The sequence below is a fragment of the Danio rerio genome, chromosome 14 (genome assembly GCF_052040795.2).
Source record: "Danio rerio strain M-AB ecotype USA chromosome 14, GRCz13ab, whole genome shotgun sequence".
NCBI lineage: Eukaryota > Metazoa > Chordata > Actinopteri > Cypriniformes > Danionidae > Danio > Danio rerio.
The window spans coordinates 36,501,373-36,523,629 of record NC_141034.1 but is presented as its reverse complement, the minus strand read 5'-3'; the positions used below and the strand labels follow the sequence as shown (position 1 = coordinate 36,523,629).

Below are 22,257 nucleotides of genomic sequence, written 5' to 3'. Positions count from 1 at the left end.
TATAAAGAGATCAGATATTTTGTTTAAATATGTTTGCTTTTGACTATTAAAACAATTTGCCTTAGTAATGTTGGTAAGTTAAAATAAAGTGGTTGAATAACAAAAAATCCTAATAACTAATAACAAAAAATCCTAATTCCTAATATTCCTAATATTCCGATATGGAATGAAATAAAGCTGTTTTCTTTGCAATATCGCCCAACCCTACTGTAGGTGTCACATACCCAGGAAGAAGCTTGTTGCTTTAAGCATTGTGACTTTGCAGATGTTGTTGTTGCTCAAACAGCAACACAAACCAAAGTTAGAAATGTAAAATCATAATTAAGGGCCCCTTTAAAGAGAGCCAGTTGCTGTTTTTCTCTATTGCAGTCTGCAGTTTCTGGGTTGTTGTTGGCTGACAGCTGAGAAATGATGAGACAAACGGAGGTGCCTTATAGCCTGCTGCTGCTGAAGTGATGCGCTCGCTGAAGCCGCACAACCTCAGCTCTCATCCTCCAATCACTCTTTTTAAAGGCCTGTCTGCCTGGCCTGTGCCCATTGATCAGTGCTGACTTGAAACTAAACACAACCACAGATACACATGATGCCAACAGGAGTAAAACATTTCTGATGCTTCTGATCAGTTGAGTATTTAGTTGATTATGATATCAGAAACTAAGTACGTTGTTTCACATGTATTTTTTTTGATATAATCATTGTTGAAATGTCGATTCCTAGATGAAAAAACAATTTGATTTTGATTGAACAGATCATTTCAGCCCTTAATTCTGATTGGTTGATCTTGGCCAAAGCTGTTGTTAATGACTCTATAAACATAACTGTGACTGTTGCTTGGCAACCATTTTGCTTTCAGAAATTATTTTACTTTGCCTTATTTTGCAAAACCTTGCTACTTATACAGAATAACCATTTTATAAAAGCAATAAGCCCTGTCGAACCGTTTATAGTGAATTCATATCTACTAAGGTGATTTTACACTGTAAAACATGCAGGGTTCCACACCATTCCTTAATGTTGTTCTAACACAAATAAATTAAGTTAACTTTATTGTTACAAATTTAAGTTGATTGAACATAAAACAATTTAGTTGTCTGCAAAAAAACTTAAAAATTTTGTTTTTTTTTAGCTTATTTTAAATTAATAGTTTGAACAAGCAGTACTAATCTAATTTTAAGTGTAGGCAGTTTGCTCTACATTATGTTTTTAGCGTTCTTAGCTGTTATAAATATACTGTAAACCAGGGGTCTCAAACTGCTGGACCACAGGGCAGATAAGGCCCTTCTCCTCCCTCTAATCCGCAACTGACGTCAAAAATGTAACCAAATTCGGCCCAACAAAACATATTTTTTTGAATTACTATAATTGTTTTGCAGTCGCATGTGACCTGTCACCTACTGGACATTTCAAATACTTTACTATATATTGGGGTTACTTTCGGTTTCTCTCAGTGTGTAGTCAAAAGTAGTGCACATGCAGATTACAGATTAGTAGATTTGAAACTTCTTGAATGTGAGTAAATGTCCAAATTTCATTCTTAGATGAACTATCCCTTGAAATGATTCATAAGTTCCTTCATTTCTCTTGGCTGTGTCCTCAAAAGGTCACTGGCTGATATTTTTAAAATATATTGTTGGTTTCTTTTCAAGTGGTTTCAGTCGCAGAAGTATGCCCTTCATGCCTTTCACAGTTGAAGGATAGAAATAACTAATTGTACAGTAAATGATACAAAAGCTCTCAATATCTACTCTGTTAGTTTTTTTTAACTATTGTTTGATGTGGTTGACTGTTTCTTAGGGATTAAAATCACACGAATGCAAAACAGACAGAATATTTTGTGTCTTCAGGATCACATTTCATAACTTTGAGTTGAAACCCCTTGGCAGTTTTGGAAACGTGTAGCATATACAATAACACCAGCTGATCATATAAAGTGTATATCCTCCTCGGCTGACCTCAGGTTCCGAGTGTTGACATTAATAAGGGTAGTGATGTAAAACCTTGACATACATCTGGAGGGAGAGGCAGGGAAACAAGCGTCTGAAAAACAATTTAATGCTTCCATGCTCCCGCTGCGCCAGAGGCCGCAGTCAAATGAAAAGCGCTTGTCGGTTTCCTCCTACTTTCTTGCTCTTCAGATCTGCCCAAAACCACAAGAGAGCGGCCGCGTGCATCAGTCAGGACAGCAGCTGAGGGGGTTTTGATTAATGGCCAAATGTTTGCTGACCCAACGTCCACAGTTGTTGTTTGGTGGGAGTACAAAGGTAAACTTGTAAAATGCAAGGTCTGGACAATAAAGGGTTGTTTATATAAAGACAGACTGAAGCGCTTGGCTCTGATTCTCAGTGCTTTGAGAAGTTTAAAGCCCAGAGTTGAGTCAAATTTGTTGTGTAGCACATTTCACAGTGCGCACCATTTCAAAGGACGTGTTTACAAGTGGTTTTCAATTTGATTTTGGTCAATCCAATAACAAGAGGTCGACAATAAATACAGGTGTAAATACATTTTTACATTGTTCATGTTCAGCTACTTTCAAGGTTGAAAATGTATCAGTCTAAATTGTCTTAGTGTAAATGCTCATGCTTACAGAAAAGTAGCCATTATTTACCTACTGACATAACACATGACAGATATGGGACATGTTATGAAAAATGCAGGTGTTCATACACAGTGATGGGAATAACATTTCTATAAATAAACAGCGTTACTAATGGCGTTATTTTTTTCACTAAAGAGTAATCAAATGAACTACTGGTTCCCCCTTTACAATGCCGTTGCCATTACTGAGAATAAAACACTATAAATATTTTATAGTCATTTGATAAATATGCTTTTTTTAATGTAACACAATAGTTACTTTGCCTAGTAATTAGTTACTTTTATATATACACACTACCGGTCAAATGATTGGGGTCAGTTTTTTTTTTAGAAAATGATTCTGTTCATCAAGACAACATTTATTAAATGTAAAAAAAATTGTTCAATTGCTAAATATATTTAGCAAAATTTTAAATAACTGCTTATTGTATGCAGTTTCAAATTATTACTCCTGTTATTATTGCTAATAATAATAATATTAATAATAATAATAAATAATATTAGAGTGATTTCTGAATGATGTTGTGACTGAAGTAATGAAGCTGAAAATTCATCATTAAAATCACTGGAATAAATTATTAAATTATATGATTAACTACTTTTGATCAGTTATTTTCTAATGCAATAATATTTCACAATTTGTACTGTATTTTTGATTAAATAAATGCAGCCTTGGTGAGCAGGTTAAGCTTATTTAAAAATCCTACTGACCCCAAACTTTTGACTGGTAGTGTAAATAACTCAGTCACTATTTGTGAGAAATAACTAGTAACTATAACTAATTACTCTTTTATAGGAACATGCCCAACACTGTCCTTACTTGGCCATTAGCAATGTAAATCCTAGTTTTTGCAGGAGTAAATCAGTCTTTATTGAATGAGAAATACAGCAAAAATGTTACATTAACTCTACTTTGTTCACATTGTATGTGTGCAGCAATAGCTCTGGTTTCCCTTTGTGGAGTGTCAATACAGACTACTGCAACTTAAAGACACATCCTCTTAATCTACTTAAAGTACATTCCTGTTTTAGATGGCTGTCGTTTATGAAGTTTTCATGCACAAATTTTAAGTCCAGACGGAAACCACTCATGCAAGGCAACAAACACGGTTGATTTTCATCGCAGCTAGCTTTATGACATTGACTTGGTGTGTCCCGGGCTTAAGATGAGTCAAATAAGTAGTATATATATGTCATATAAGAAATATTTATACACATTATATCATGTGGAAATGGGGCATTTGGGCTATGAATGATTGATTAAATTTAATGCTGTTTTGCTAATAAAGTAAATCAGCTGCATTAGAAATACTTTGCTCTACTTTCATTGCACTGTGACAATCTGTGATGCTAGTATGCAACAAACAAATATATCAATATCAATATCAACAAACAAAATGTGCTATTTTCATGCATAAAATTTCTTACTCATCTTATTTTACTTTAGTATACATCATATTACAGTTACATTTTCCCAAGCTGTAAGTCATAGCCATCAGCATTAAAACAAATGCTTCTATTGCAGTAAATCTAGAGTACAGTATAAGAAAGTTGCCCTCCAAAGTGACTGTCAGGCACAACTGAAAAGGTGTAAATTAAATTCTGAATCACTGTTGATTTAAGACATGTAATCTTACGGGGAGTTCAGGACAATTTGCTGAACCATTTCAAAAGTATAATTTGTTTACAAACTTGACGGCTAATTGAAAAAAAGTTTGAAGTTACGATACTGTTTTGCACCTTTTAAACAGGCTGATGATCCATTAGTTATGCTAACACATCATGTTCTTTGCATTGACATTTTGATTCAGATTTACAGCGTTGGCATTTTACCCCATGCTCCTGATGCACGCTACACAAAAGGCCAGGGAAATAATAGCTGAAGGACTGATGCTAATAGCTAACCTGTTGCCTACTGAAAACAAAACCCTGAACTGTAGGATGTGACTGAAACTGAATGATTTCCCCAGTTTCAGTGAATAACGCGGAGGCGGCCGCATGAAAGATGAGCTACTGTACGCGCTTTCTTCTCGATTCAGTTTTCTCCTAGCGCAGCAAGTCATTACTTTGTAACAGTCTGAAATAACAATAGATGTGTGCTCACAGGGGGGCTTTAATGATGCCCACTGCTACCCTTTGATTTTGGAACAATTGGTTATATCTTGGGAAGCAGACCTCTAAGGTGCGGTGGGCTGAATATCATCACGCAGTTGATCATGAAATAACTATCTCAGGCTCTTACTGTAGCAAAAACAGGCTTTAATTTGTCTGCCTCTGTGTTTGTGTAAAATGGCCTTAAATGGGCTCATTAGGCATTTGCTAGACTTTGTTTATACACAATCTTTCATTTTAGCTTTGGAAGTTAAAACTGGAGTTTACAGAGCTGTCAGCACAGTTAAAATCTGTAATTATGCAATTGTGCCACTTCAGTAAGCATTTTTTCTACTTAAGTTGTAAATGTAAAAGCATTGTTATGTTTTTAATCAATAATGTTTTTTTTTATTCTTCACTTCCGCCAAATGGTGAAGTTTTTTCCTCGCAGCTGTCGCCACTGGCTTGCATGGTTCGGGATCTGCAGATTTTGGAGTGTCTAGACTAAGACTAAGTGCAAGTAGTGCACCTCGTTTGAAGCAATTCACGCCTATGACCGTTAGATTGACAGAGACAACATAACTAAAGAGTGCAACTAACAGCAGTGTACTGTGATCGATCATGAACACGGTTCGCATCAGACACTGGTCTGATGAACACGTTCTTCGTTTTCCCCCCACTACATATCAGATTTTGCCTACTCTTTATCATGAGGAAGACTAGTAGGAATCATTAATAAGTCTGTGTATTATGGAGGATTCAAATTCATAGAACTGAATTGGAAGGGCGTTTTATCCAAATCATGAGCATTGTAAGTTTGTAGAGGTTATACATTAAAATACTCTTAAATATATATATATATATATATATATATATATATATTATATATATATATATATATATATATATATATATATATATATATATATATATATATATATATATATATATATATATATATATATATATATATATATATATATATATATATTAATACTGCTACTGTGAACTTGAACAAATATATTAAAATCCATTAGTTTTCACTAATTGTATTAGTAGTTTTTTTTTTATTTAACTTACTGTGAACTTATTTTTATTTGAAAAATGCAGGCAATACATGTTTCAGTATTTTATGAAGCCTCGATTTGCCCACCACTATAGTCGTGGTCACAGGCAGAGGTCGGTGCAGGTGGCAAACAGGATAAACAAAGAAACAAGGTGATTATCTAGAGGCACAGAAAGACTAGACAAGGAAAACGCTTAGCAGGTAAATATTACAACAAGACTCAGCAATGTGTGTGTGTCTTGTGTGTGAGGTGAATATGTAGTCCATGTAATTAGACATGATGATACTATAATGATTAATTTCCAGCTGTGTGTGCAATCATTGAGAGAACTAAAACTGATGTGCGTATGTGGTGCATGATGGGATTAAAGTTCAGTTCTGTGACAGATTTGTAGTTCTCCAGCAATTTGCGACTGCTAGATTGCTGGTGATTATGACATCTACAATGTTAGTGTAGCAGTTTATATAGTCAAATACAGAAGAAAAAAAATAATTTGATGACCTTTTTATGGTATTACAATACGCTTTACCCATTTTCAGCAAGAGGTTTTTAATCATGTAAAATATAATATAACTTTGTTTGAATACTGTTGTGATTTTTATCACATAAATATATCTTTTTTTCCCAATATTTTTACATTATTAAAAGAGTTAATAAAATCTAATTCATTTTAATATGCTATCTATGGCTGTAAAATAATTTTCTGTGAATTGAATTTGATTGTTTAATTCCCATACAGCTCTAGAAAATATTAACAGACCTTTTGAAGATTGTTATAAAGTGATTCTGACAACAGAGTTGAGGATTATCTAGCAAGCTAGGGTCAAAATAGGAACAAACAGGTGTACGCTGAGTAATCCAAATAATGGTCAGTAAATAGGTGAATGGTCGGTAAAGGCGGCAAACTACACAAACAAAAAAAAAACAAAGCAAAGGTCAAGCAAGGCAAGGCCAAAGCATCGTAATGTTCACTAAACAATATAACAAGATTCAGCAATGTGTGTAACAAAATGAGCAGTCTATATACTGTAGTTTAAGTAATAAGACCGTGAACAGCTCCCAGCTGTGTGTGTGTGTAATCAAAGGTGAACTGGAACAGGTGTGAGAGGTGTATGACAGGATTGTAGTCTGGGTGATAATGAATGTTCTCCAGCAATCTATAAGGGTTAGATTGCTCGTGATGGTGACAGAGATTCTCAGTTTCTTTGCATGTACTGGATTTAATAGATATGTTATTTGAATGAAATGTTTGCCTTATGCAATAAGCATCTGATAACATTTCTGTTAAATTAAAATATTGTCTTTTTTATTAAATTCAAAATTTGTCAGAATAACTAATTTCTTGTGAGTGGGTTAATTTACCAAATATTGCTTTTTCAACTCTGAACTTAAAACATTGGTGTCTAAAAATTAATATAAATATCTGAATACACACACACACTTAGACAAATAGATGTGACGTTGCGGTGTTTATGTAGTTGTTTGCCTTTAAAAACGCATCGGCCACTTCAGTCAGGCAGAAGAGATTAAGAGTAGCTGCTGTCTGTGATGTCATCATAACACAGTGCTGAATTTCTCCACAGGGATCCTTGCCTTTCTACAGTGCGTATGTGATGTAATTTCTCCCACAACGCCTATTAGCGAACCATTTTTACCATCCTTAACAGCACTAATGACTTCTGTGATTAGTATGAGGAAAGGTATGTTGGTAATTACTGTTAATGAAGATTCTTTGAAGTGCATAGATATAAAAGAAATGGAAGTACACTAAAAGACTTAAAGTCAGCATATAAGGTGATTTCTGAAGCATTGTGGGACACGAAAACTGAATTAGTGGATGCTGAAACATCTTTAAACCACCCAGGAGTCTATTAAAATAGAAAACAATTTTTAAAAATGATAACACTATTTCAGATTATAACTGTTTTTACTAAGACTTACTTTATGACCACAGTGTACCCATCTACTGATGGCTATTTCCAGCAGGATTACGTGCCATGTCTTAAAGTGTGAATCAACCCTGACTGGTTTTCTTGAACACGACAATGTTTACTGTACTCCAACGGCCTCCACAGTCACCAGACCCTCAATCCAATAGAGCACCTTTGGCATGTGGTGGAACAGGAGATTCACATCATTGATGTGCAACCAACAAATCTGCAGCAACTGCGTAATGCTGTCATGTCAATATTGATTAAAATCATGAAGGATTAAGGAAGTTCTGAAATCCAAATTGGGGTCCAACCCAGTACTAATAAGGTGTACCTAATAAAATGGCCTGTGGGTGTACTTGTCACCCTTATATATTTTTTTATGTATTGTTAATTTTAAAGTTGTATCAACTAATATTGTACATTTAATTACTTTTACTCATTTATTTCTTTACATATATGTCTATTGTAAAGTAATATTTAAAACATTTATTAAATGTAACATGTAAATGTAATATCTCATATGTTGTTGTAATTAAATTAACTTAATTAAAACTAATTTATTTATGTCTATCTTTATGCAAAATTGTATTTAAAATAAACATTTTATACCTAAATTATTATATTATTATTTTCAGACACAGGATGAAAACATTTACTGATTTATTATCATGGGCAAAAATCTTTGCATCCCTAAAAAGTGTTCAGGGTTATGTAGGTTTATAAATACAGACCTTCATCAGGTCTTAAACATGACATTGATTTGACCAAACACCCCTCAAGTGTTTGAATTAATGGGACTTCATTGATTGTGTGCATTATTTGCACTGCAGAGTTGTTTCTCTACATTGGAAATGTCTCTCTGGCTTTGCTGTTTGGTTGTGGACAGCTGTGGAAAGTTCTGAAGAGTTTTGTAGAGTACAGGACTGGAGTCAGCAGTTATCAGAGATGCGGAGGTCTTTACTTTCAACACTCTACTCGCTTGACATCCCTGATCTCCCCGACATAAATCTTGTGGCCACTCAACTTTTTTTAGAGGGCTGAGATGCAATCTGTCTACCTGATGCTCACTGCATTGTTGGCTTTAAAGAAACAACTGGATTATGTAAAAGACAGTTTGCTATCTTTGGGTAAGCTTTGGAAATGGACTCTTACAGAGTTAGGCTTTATATTCCTGTCAAATATGTCTTTCCAGTGGTTCCCATGGTGATGCTTTGAGCACTCGATGTAATGAAGTGCAATTTGTGACACTGTATAGAGCAGTTTATCAAATGAAAGTATGTGTTGTGGGATGAAATATACCAGAGTAGCTTAATTTTTTACATTTTTTTAAACAAGCTTTTGACTACAGTTGCTCTATTCAAAAGTTACATGAAGAAATGACATTGAAATGGTTATATTTGTATATATGTGCAAAAATTGTGGATTTTGTGGTCCAGGGTCACATACTGTAGATACGTGTGTGTGTGTGTGTGTGTGTGTGTGTGTGTGTGTGTGTGTGTGTGTGTGTGTGTGTGTGTGTGTGTGTGTGTGTGTGTGTGTTTAAAATAGTTTCAAACTATACAGTAAGTGTGTCCCAAATTGCAAATTTATGCACTATTTTACACCATTTTGTAGTATAGTGTAAATAGTGCATTTATACTGAAAACTTTAATATGAATAAGTGCACCTTAAATACGCAGATGATGCATTGTTCATTCATTCATTTGTTTTCTTTTTGGCTTTTTTATACTTCTGCGTCGAGTGATCGGCGTGAACAACGGCACATGGTTTGCTCGTTGCCAACTAGCATTCATACTTCTGTGCGCTGATTTTGTTGCTCTGCAATAACACTTCTTAGACGCTACCTGGCAGTGAGGTGGTTATGTTCCTCTGTGTCAAGTGTCTTCGCTGGTGTTTTGTTTTTTTCTGAACCCTACCTTAATGTAGTGGCTCAAACTCGCTCATTTTGAGGCAGGAACCGGCGGACGTGTAGCAACATTTAACCATAAGGTAAACACAAAGCAACAGTTTCCATTCATAGCTCTTTCATGGGACTCCACACTTGTAAACACTCACTCACTGCTTCCACCTCTGCCCATATTTGTCAGCGCTACCAAGCCCATCGATCACAGAGCTTGTGCTCTGCATCGTTGCGACGTGTAGTTACATTTTTTGTAACTACACGTCAACAACAGCTAAGGCGAGGGCTTCGCCTTGGCATGCGTGTGCTCTTGAAGCAGAAGTATAAATCAGTTTTTAATCTTTTTCTGGGGTCGCCACAGCGGAATGAAACGCCAACTTATCCAGCATATGTTTTACACAACAGATGCCCTTCCAGCTGCAACCCATCTCTGGGAAACATCCACACACACTTATTCACACTCTTACACTACGGACAATTTTAGCTTACCCATTTCACTTATAACACATGTCTTTGGACTTGTGGGGGAAACTGGAGCACCCGGATGAAACCCATGCGAACATGGGCAAGTGTATCTGTCTGCAGACTGCAAGACGGGGCAGTAAGATGAAAGGGCATGACTTGTTGTAAGTTAGATGTGTAACGTGCAATTATCGAGATCCCATTGAACCATGTGAAATGTCACAACGAGATGTTGGCAAGATGGCGGAAATACTTACCAGAGAACATTTTCAGCTAATGTTTTCATGAGTTTTCTCCAAGTTTATCCACAACCAGTTCATTTGATATATTATTATATTCATTCATTTAGCAACTCCACCATGCAACTCGCTTACTTCTTTATCCATTTTGTCATGACAGTTAGCCTACTTGTGTTGCAAATAACAGTACAATGGCCAGCGTGAGAAGTATGAAAGTCTCTGCAACTCACGGCTGTACATTAATAACTGTGATGGTTAAGGGTTGGGGTAGTTATAGACATTAATAACGATAATGGTTGGGTTTAGTGTCGTGGTAGATAGAGATGTTAATAACTGATGGTTGGGTTTAGGTGTGGAGTAGGTGAACACATTATTAACTGATGTACAGTGCCGTCTTGCAACATAGTTTTGACATGGGTCCATAATTTCAAGTTACATCTCTAACGTACTAGAAGTTATGCCCATAAGGCACCTTCATGTTTTGTCTAGCAGTCTGCAGACAGAGCAAACTCAACATGAGGAGAAAATGCAAACTTCACACAGAAATGCCAACTGACCCAGCCGAGGCTCGAACCAGCGACCTTCTTGCTGTAAGACGAGAGCGCTACCCACTACGCTGCCCAAGATCACTCATTCAAAGGTTAAAATGAAGTGTGGAATATTGGGACACTTTATGCACTCAACAGCTGCTGCTTTGCTCGTGTAGCGGAAGGAGTTGAGCTTTTGGGCGCTGACATTGGATAACTTTATTTATTTTGGATTGTAAAAGCGAAATTGGCGGGGCAGTGGCGCAGTAGGTAGTGCAGTCGCCTCACAGCAAAAAGCTTTTTTGAACCTCGGGTCATTTGGCGTTTCTGTGTGGAGTTTGCATGTTCTCCCTTCCTTCGCGTGGGGTTCCTCCGGTTTCCCCCACAGTCCAAAGACATGCGGTACAGGTGAATTGGGTAGGCTAAATTGTCTGTAGTGTATGAGTGTGTGTGTGAATGTGAGTGTGTATGTTTCCCAGAGATGGGTTGCGGCTGGAAGGGCATACGCTGCGTAAAAACTTGCTAGATAAGTTGGCGGTTCATTCCGCTGTGGCGACCCCGGATTAATAAAGCGACTAAGCCGACAAGAAAATAATGATGATGATGTAAAAGCGAAATTCTCCTACGAGAGTGATTATAGCGCCTCCCGATGGTGAATGAAGTTATATTTAAGGCATATATTTGTGGTTATATTTATGGCATTTATATGGCAGGTATTATTTAGTAGTTTGGACATTTATTTTGGTAATATGGCAACTGACAAACGTCATCTGGGAAATGGTTTGAATTTCCGCTTAGTAAAAAAACGTTAGTGTTTCATTTGGGATGACTCTGCATACACATATTATGCTGTCAAGAGTATAAGTGCATAAGTACATAGAGCATAAAAGCATAGTGTACAGCGTGCCATTTGGGATGCATCTGACGCCACCAAATATATTTTCAGCTTAATTCTGTTATTTTAGGTACAGGGCATCAGTATAACAGTCACGTTATCACACTCCTAGCTCAAATGTGTGATGTTCTCCTCTCAGATTATTTCTGTCCTTTATATCTTTCCACTGACTGTGTGTGTGTGTGTGTGTGTGTGTGTGTGTGTGTGTGTGTGTGTGTGTGTGTGTGTGTGTGTGTGTGTGTGTGTGTGTGTGTGTGTGTGTGTGTGTGTGTGTGTGTGTGTGTGTGTGTAAGTGTCTACGGGGCAGATCTCTTCTTCTCAGTGTGTTCATTCTCCTGCAGCTCCGCAGTGTTCAGCATTCATAACAGAAGATGGATCCAGCAATCTTATAGAGAGTATACAGTACATGGCTCTTCTCTTTCTCTCTGTATTGGTCTCAGGATTGCTGACTTTGTAATCATGATCTGTCATCTTGTATTGAACAGCAATAGTATCTAGTAATCTGTACTGTAGTGAACAGAGGCTGCGCTCTTCTCTCAGGCCACCTTCTCTGTCAACACGAATTATTCATGAAGCTATTCCAGCCATCAACCCCCACCATAGCAGAACATGAGCTGATGCTGGACCTGAAGGTCACTTAAACCAGTCAAAGGACATCGGTGAACAGACGCGTCTTTGTCCTTTTTATTTGTACTGCAGCGCTGCAGCTTTTATAACTATCCTACAATACTGTGTGTACTTACACAACTCAGTGTTGGATCAAACACGACAAAACAGAATAACAATCCTGGATAAAGTGGTATCTATACATCCCTCTACAATCATCTGCCTGTGTCTGTCTTTCTGTCTGTTCATCTATCTATATTGTATATCTGTCCATCTATCTATACTGTCTGTCTGTCTGTCTGTCTGTCTGTCTGTCTGTCTGTCTGTCTGTCTGTCTGTCTGTCTATCTATCTATCTTTCTATCTATCCTGTCTGTCTGTCTGTCTGTCTGTCTGTCTGTCTGTCTGTCTGTCTGTCTGTCTGTCTATCTATCTATCTATCTATCTATCTATCTATCTATCTATCTATACTGTATATATATCTTCTGTATATCCGAATTTGTACGGATTAGCCACTAAACTGACAAAACGTAAAATACTTACGTTTCCTCGTGAGATCAGGCTGGATAAATAGATGACTCAAATTGTATTGCAACTAGAGGTCATTTACCAATTTAGCAGACATTACAAACAATGTCAATATCCGATATTTATGGTTTAAACGTGAATAAACAAATGTTTGATCATTTAATAAACTGTTTTCAGTATGATTATATGGTGAAAAATGATTGGTAAGTTGTGAAGAGTTTAACAGTTTAAATGAGAATCGACTCATTAGTTTTGATCAATAAGCCATATGTAATTAGTTTTTGTCCAAACAACAGACAGTTTACTTGCGGTTTACTCACGTGTCGTGCACTAAAGCATTTGCAATTTGCTTAGATCAGTAAGAAATAACACTCTGAAGTAAAACAATAAACTAGTTGTTCAGAGATCTAAACGCATTGTTTTGAAAAATAAAAATTGCAATCAAGAATCGAGCTAAAGCAATTTAGAAAAACCAATACTTTATGCTGAAGAAAGAGTATTGTTTTTGAATCTTTTTCATTTAATTTTATGGAGTGATTGTCTTGCTGCACTACAGAAAGCAGAAGTGATGGATCTAATTAACAGATAATACTAATAATAAAAATACATATTCTCAAAACATAAAGAAGCTTAAAATGTCTATATTTTTACATGTAACTGCTTTTATATCTTTACATTATTTTGCCAAGGGCTCTATTGGTAGGATAAAAGCCCCCTCAGCTGGTTAAATGGCTGTTGTTTGTCTCTGTAGAGCTCAGAGCAAGAGTGTATGTGTTTGTCTGGGCCACCTCTCTTTATATCTCTTAAAGAAGTTGTGTCTGACAGAATGAGGTTGCTGTGACGAGTACCGAGTTTGTAGATTTTTATTGGGTCATTCCAGGTGTCTTCAAATCTCTGACAAAAATAAGCTAATTTTGCCTTTTCATCTCCAAAATTAAACTTTAATTGGCTTCACTTATCTTCCAATGTCGTCTCCTAATGGACATGACGTTTTGCTGTTACACAATCTGATCTGCGCTGTCTTGTTTCTCAACTTCTCAGACTATTAAGTTAGATGGTGTCGAACAGGGATCAGTATCTCATTTGTTTATTACTCTAGAGCCTCTGCTGTAATGCGGGGGTTGTTGACTTTAAGAGTTGTGTACAAGACGAAGCCGTGTGTTTCATTTATATTCCTGTTGTCCCAGATTAATACCACACGGACAGCTAATCAATACCTGCTGCAAAACCCATTACCAAAACCTACAAATGGAAAAAAAAGAAGAGTTCGATGCTCACCCTAAGGCAGAGGTGTCAAACTCAAATTAGGCTGAGGTTGAAAATGTTCACTTGTGCTGGGCTGAATTGTCCAAACCTACTTTTATGCACAGGTACATTATTAATGTTATTATTTACCAAGCTAAAATTAAGATACTTTACTGGAAAACTGGCAACTAGACCATTCTGAGGTTGTGTGTATTCTTAATGATGATGTTTTGAAGGTATATTGGGTGTGTTTTTTGTGCTGGTCTTTATAGCTTGACATAGATAGAGCTAAATAAATATGATAGTAAACTTGGCAGCAGGTGGTGGCAAATCCCTAGCTCATTGATTCAATTGATTTGTTCAAAGCTGGTGATTCTTTTAGAAATGAAACAATTGACTTCCATTACGAACGGATCATTAAATCATTGACTCAAATTATTTAGTTAACAACAGAGCACTAAATCGTATGGCTGCCAATATATTGTATATATAATACATCGATATATGTGAATCTGCATTAGTCACATCGCAGGATCTGCAGTGTCGACTTGGAATTATAAGAACCAGCCACCACAGTTCAGATTATTTCATCTGTGGGGTCATGGCAAAATTGAACCTTAAAACAGATTTAAAGATTTTCATTAGGATGTGTTTTAAGGCCTGTGATTGTGTTTCGAGTGAAATTGAACCAAGAGTTATATCTATAATTATAAAATAGATTAATAGTTTGAAGCATTAACAAAAATTAATTGTACTTATTGTTATTTTACATGTGGTTATTGAATTTCTGTTCTTTAAAACTGTTAGATTTCACGGAAAACTATGAAGCATGGTTTATTTCATTTGTATCTTTGCTCAGATGTATTCAGCTATGCTTGTAATTAGGTTTTTTTTTGCAGATTATCCCCTAAAAAATAATCTATGTGAAATTATGAATTCTTTCCAAATAGAGTTATATAGATAGAGTTAGCTTGTGAAATTAAATTTATATCGCAATATATTAGAGTAAACATTAATTAATACATTTTTCTTAGTCCCTTATTTATCAGGGGTCACCACAGAGGAATGAACCACCAACTATTGCGGCATATGCTTTACACAGCGGATGCCCTTCCAGCCACAACCCATTACTGGGAAACTGCAATAAACAAAATACTGATATGTCAGATTTTTTTTTCCACTATTGTGCAGCCCTACTAAGTTGTTTATCTTTAGTTTGTTTATCTTTAGATTTTATTTAAATAATATTTGATGGAAGAACAATGTAAAACAATGAAGATTATGCTTAAAATATAAGTCTCTTAGTTGTTGAACTAAAATCCGTTAAACTGCAATCATGCTGATAAAATAGGAAAACACACACTCTTGTTTGTCAAATAACTGTACTACTTTTTTTTTTGCCAAATTTCATTAATTATTGGGTCGTTCGAACATGGCATTCTAACAGTGTTAATTTTTCAGTGAATCCTAGTAAACAGGTATGTGTTTTGCATGCATATAGATTATTATATAAGATATTATATTAGATATTATATCACACATTCATACTAATTTAGTTCAATTAATTTTATTTCTATAGCACTCTTACAATGTAGATTGTGTCAAAGCAGCTTAACATAGAAGTTCTAGTAAATTAAAACTGTGGCAGTCCAGGTTTCAAAGTTGAAGTTCAGGTTAGTTCAGTTAATTTTTTGTTTATACTAGCATTCACTGCGAGTATAAGACTATTAGAATGCAGTGTTAGAATGACCCAATAATTCATGACATGATGGCAAAAAATACCTTGTTTAAGTTGTTGTTTTTGTATTTTATTAAATTGTAGAGTTGTTTCACAAAAGCAAGAGTGCAGGTTTTCCTATTTTATCAGCATGATTGCAAATTAACTAATTTACAAGCTTATTTTCATAGCTTGCTTTTCCCTAAGCTGTCCATTGCTCTTAAATAAATCAAAGCACTTCATTTAAAATGATATTTTATTTTATCTTATTTTATTATATTATATTATATTATATTATATTATATTATATTATATTATATTATCGTTTTAAAAAAAATGTTTAATTATTGTTTATTTGATTGTTAACATGCATGATTAACTGTCTTTGATACTTGGGTTGTACTTTATTGAGGGTTTGAGCTTTTCTAGGCTGACTGGGGTGAAGCGTCTAGACAATATGGATTTGGACTGGCCAGTGTGTTTGATACAATATTCACTCCTCTGTACGTCAGCCAGTATTATGCAAAGCTGGGCCCAGCCAGTAAAAAAAAAAAAGATGTTCATTGATGCCACTCACGTAGACCGACCAACAGGAGATAAATCAGAGATTCAGAAGAGGAGCATTGCACTGAGAGCTTTGACCACCGGTGCTTCACAGCTGTTTCCTGTACGGACACATTATAGATAGTGCTGACAACTGCAAAAAATAAATAAAAAATTCAGAGGTGGCTTTGAATGCTAACTCAGAAAGAGCACAAACTAATGTGTGATTCTTCATGGGGCCAGTATGCAAAGAGTTGAAAACACAAGAACTTCATGTTGAATATAACATATAACAACTGGACTGATGATTTGATAACACTGTTTAATGTGTTTGTCAACATGTTTTTTTAACAAAAGTTTGTATTGAATATAGGCGTCATGGTGGCGCAGTGGGTAGCACGATTGCCTCTCAGCAAGAAGATCGCTGGTTCAAGTTTCGGCTGGGTTATTTGGCATTTCTGTGTGGAGTTTTCATGTTCTCCCCGTGTTCGTGTGGGTTTCTTCTGGGTGCTCCGGTTTCCCCCACAAGTCCAAAGACATGCGCTGTAGGTGAATTGGGTAAGCTAAATTGTCCGTAGTGTATGTGTGTAAATGAGAATGTATGGGTGTTTCGCAGTGATTGGTTACAGCTGGAAGGGCATCTGCTGTGTAAAACATATGCTGGATAAGTTGGCGGTTCATTCTGCTGTGGCGAAAACCTGCTTAATAAAGGGACTAAGCCGAAAACAAAATAAATGAATGAATGTTTACATCAGCATTTTTGATTTTTTTTCTTTTTTTACTTATTTATTTACTTGTATACTTTGCTTTTTTATTTATTTAATTTTTTGTTTGCTTACTATTTTATTTGTTTGTTTATTTATTTGCACATTTTTACTGCATACTTTATTGTTTTTGAAATGTTCTTAAGTGCATTATTTTTGTTTACTTAATAATAGTGCTGGGTAAAGATAAATCATGATAAATTACATCCAAATTAAGAATTTGCTTTGACATATTATATGTGTGTGTATTTTATTAATTTTATATGATACACACGTATACATATAGACAAAGCTATCCAAAACTATTTTGCTTTATACATTTACTAAATTTAAGTGTGTGTATATATAATTTGTATTATATATTCAACATTATACGACATTTTCTCAAACATATGCATACAGTACATCTGTGTATTTGCACAATATACAGTATACATAATATACACTCACTGGCCATTTTATTAGGTACACCTTACTAGTAGTGGGTTGGACCTACTTTTGCCTTTAGAACTGCCTTAATCCTTGAAGGCATAGATTCAACAAGGTACTGGAAATATTCCTCAGAGATTTTGGTCGATATTGACATGATAGCATCACGCAGTTGCTGCAGATTTGTTGACTGCACTTCCATGATGTAAATCTCCTGTTCCACCACATCCCAAAGGTGCTCTATAGGATTGAGATCTGGTGACTGTGGAGGCCATTTGAGTACAGTGAACTCCCTGTCATGTTCAAGAAACTAGTCTGAGAGGATTCACACTTAATGACATGGTGTGTTATTCTGCTGGAAGTAGCCGTCAGAAGATGGGTACACTGTGGTCATAAAGAGATGGACATGGTCAGCAACAATTCTCAGGTTGTCTGTGACGTTGACACAATGCTCAATTGCTATTAATGGGCCCAAAGTGTGTCAAGAAAATATCCCCCACACCATTACATCACCATCATCGGCCTGAACCGTTTGATACAAGGCAGGATGGATCCATGCTTTCATGTTGTTGATGCCAAATTCTGGCCCTACCATTTGAATGTCGCTCTAACCATTCTCCTCAGACCTCTGGCATCAACAAGGCATTTGCGCCCACAGAACTGATGCTCACTGGATATTTTCTCTTTTTCGGACCATTCTCTGAATTCCCTAGAGATGGTTGTGTATGAAAATCCCAGTAGATCAGCAGTTACTCAGACCAGTTCATCTGCCACCAACAACCATGCCACGTTCAAAGTCACTTAAATCATCTTTCTTCCCCATTCTGATGCTCAGTTTTAACTGCAGCAGGTCATCTTGACCATGTCTACAAGCCCAAATGCATTGAGTTGCTGCCATGTGATTGGCTGATTAGAAATTTGCTTTAAAGAGCAGTTGGATAGGTGTACCTAATAAAGTGGCCGGGGAGTGTATATTAACAGGATCAATATATTATGTCAAAACAAACTTTTATTTTGGATGCATTTAATTTTGATTAATCTTTGCCCAGCATTACTTACTAATTTAATTATTTACATTAATGTTTGTACATTCATACAAGCATATAATTTAGTACATATATATGTAATTTATCAATTTTATCAGCATTATATTGCATTAATATAATTGTCAAGCTGTTTTGTCTGCATCTCTAGGTTAAAGAATTAAAGATACCCAAAAATACGATTAAAGTAAAGTCGAAACACACATTAGAAGATTATTATTTTTTTTTTATCTCTAAAAGATTGCTAACGTGTGGTTAATTTTAGCTTTACAATGTTAACCAGGAGACAATTTGATCCGTGTGTGATGAACCTTATCTCTCTGTGAGGTGAACCGCACTCCTTAATATAGAAATTTCTATCTAAAATCCCCATTCACATTGTATGACTTTCAGCCTGCGCTCTGTGATCATTGAATTGGGGTAAATGGATCCACTCAAGCTGCTTCATGGGCTGCCAGTGGCGTTGTGTAACCACATTAAACACACAGCACAGAAACACACACATAGACTTTTGTAAATGTTGCCAATGGAAGATGAACAGTGGACGTCAGAATCTTAGCTCACCTGTGTGTTTCTCTTCTGACTCATCTGTGCTGCTGGCTTGAGGGAAAGTGTCATTCTCTGTGTTTCCTCACACCACCTGTCTGAAACAAAACATTGATGAAGCCTCATATCTCTTACACAGGTAAAGCATGAGTGTGACGCTTGAATTGAAGTGACCTGCTGTACATGCTTGAATTCACAGACAAAAGCTTAAGGGGGTCTTGAAGGAGTTCTGGAATGACAGACAGGCAGGTACACAAGGCCTTTGTGTGTATTTCTCAGCATTTGGCCGTCATTACAGCTTCAGTAAATGCTTTTGTTTTTCCCCGACTGCTGTGTTTTATTGGCCGTGCACTTAAAGTGAGGCACTCTTGAGTAAGCGTTTATGCTAAGTGATCGTTTGAATGTCTGATTTGTTAATTAGAATATCTTTCCAGGACTAACAAGGATGTTGATAAAGGAATATGCCCAAATCACATAAAACAACACAATGGATTTGTGGTGTAGAACAGTTTACATATGTTTTTTTTTCGTAATTAAAATTCTTAAAAAGGTCTTAAAATATCTTAAATATTTCTTTTTTTAAAGGCCTTAAAAGTCTAAAATCCTTGATTTTAGTTGTGATAGTTCTATGTACAGGTGAATTGGGTAGGCTAAATTGTCTGTAGTGTATGAGTGTGTGTGTGAATGTGTGTGTGGAGGTTTCCCAGAGATGGGGTGCGGCTGAAAGGGAAAAGTGCTGGATAAGTTGGCGGTTCATTCCGCTGTGGCAACCCCAGATTAATAAAGGGACTAAGCCGAGAAGAAAATGAATGAATGAATAGTTGTATGTAAAAGTATTTTGGTGGCATAACCACAAAAAAATCTTACCCACTGTTTTGAAAATTGTTTTTAAAGAAACATTTTGTTTCTGTATTAACTACATTTACATTTACATTTAGTCATTTAGCAGACGCTTTTATCCAAAGCGACTTACAAATGAGGACAAGGAAGCAATTTACACAACTAAGAGCAACAATGAATAAGTACTAAAGGCAAGTTTCAGGTCTGTAAAGTCTAAGAAGGGAAGTGTTAGTAATTTTTTTTTTTTTTTTTTTTTTTTTTTGTACAGTTAGTGTGATATTCAAATAGGCAATTGCAGATTAGGAAGTGAAGTGGAGACTAAATAGTTGAGTTTTTAGTCGTTTCTTGAAAATAGCGAGTGACTCTGCTGTTCTGATGCAGTTAGGGAGTTCATTCCACCAACTGGGCAGATTGAGCGTGAGCGTTCGCGAAAGTGATTTTTTTCCTCTTTGGGATGGAACCACGAGGCGACGTTCATTCACAGAACGCAAGTTTCTGGAGGGCACATAGATCTGCAGAAGTGAGTGCAGATAAGAAGGTGCTAGGCCAGAAGTCACTTTGTAGGCAAACATCAGAGTTTTGAATTTGATTACTACTGCATATTTGACCAACACTGGGCGAGTAAAAATATATATCAACCCATGCTCATTATTCATATGTACCCCTGTATGTAAATGTTCATATTTTTCAACAGTAACATTTTGGAATCTACAGTTTTTACAGTAAATATTATGTTGTTTTTTTTGCCTAAAAAACACCTGAAAGTTTCCCATTTTATTGTTATTGATAAACATTTTCTCAAGAAAAAAGAGACAGCCAGTGGGACAGTCAGTTCTTAATTTGCCCTTCATTCATATTTTTTATGCTGTTAAACTGAGAAAAAAAAATTGCATACAATATCTCCCTGCATTTAAATTACTAATATGCTAGGCCTGGAAGAATATGTTCATGCATTGAGAATTGAGAATCAGTTCTGAGCTTAGTTTACACATACACATTTGAAAATAATCATTATTAAAGTTAGGAAAGGTTTAAGTGAATAAAAAAGTGTTCATAATGAGCTGTTTCCTTTAATCCCGTCTCATAAAAGCTCAGGGGCAAGTACGTCTGACCACTATATGAGTAAAGCTTATCGCACACCAGACATAAAGTTCCACGCCAGGCCACTCCATACTACGCCACATCTATTAGAATTATAAACACTGTTTTCTATGAGGTAGGCATAGAAACTTGCGTCTGTTCGAGTTGCTAAGCAATAGCGTGGTACACTTTTTTTTTGTGAACGAATAGATAAAAACCTAACCTTGTGCGCGATCTGCTGGTAAAAAAAAAAAAAACTAATAATGATCCACAAATACAATTATCCACAAAACACAAGACATCAATTTTTTGGCTCAGTCCTATAACAGACCTTTATAAACTTCCAGGTTTCTCAGCAGCATCATTATTGTTAGGTAAACTGAGAATGCAGTGAATAGGAGAGTACAACAAATACTTTTTTACTATTCTATTTGCTGAATAATAAACGAAAAACTCCACAATGGTGTTATCAAGACTTTCAGAAACATTTTTTTTAAAATTGCGAGACCAAAAACGGCAGCCATAAGAGAGAACAATGCCAAATTTACTCTCCTGCCAATAGACACTGTGGTAATTTAATTCATTCATTCATTTTCTTTTCGGCTCAGTCTCTTTATTAATCTGAGGTCGTCACAGCGGAGTAAACCGCCAACTTATCCAGCACGTTTTACGCAGTGAATGCTCTTCCAGCTGCAACCCGTCTCTGGGAAACATCCATACACACTCATACATTACAGACAATTTAGCCTACCTTATTCACCTGTACCGCATGTCTTTGGACTAGTGGGGGAAACCGGATGACGAAACCCACGCAAACGCAGGAAGAACATGCAAACTCCACACAGAAAAGCCAACAGACCCAGCTGAGGAATGAACCAGCGACCTTCTTACTGTGAGGCGACAGCACTACCTACTGCGCCTACTGTAGTAACTTGTTTTTAGTAATTTTATGCAAAGATGAAGTAATACCTACATAAATACATATAAATGTCCATACTGTTTTTTTTACATCAAAATATTAAAAACTTTTAAGGACGTAATATGCTTGTCTTGTTAAAAGGGTCTATGGCAGCAAGGCTGGTTGGGTCAGAGCAGAGCCCTTTAGAAAGCAAAACCTCAACAAAAGCTTAATTCCTGGCCCAATAAGCCAAAACTTTGAGCCTGCAACATGTCATAGCCTGTGGGAAGTGATGAGCGGTCGCGTGTG

At 36.1% G+C, this 22,257-nt stretch overlaps 1 protein-coding gene across 9 annotated transcripts in view; it reads left to right on the top strand.

Annotated features, from left to right (window-relative positions):
* The window catches only part of fgf13a (fibroblast growth factor 13a), a 224,527-nt gene that overhangs the window by 61,190 nt on the left and 141,080 nt on the right, over positions 1-22,257 (top strand). The gene's annotated exons all lie outside the window — the stretch shown is intronic.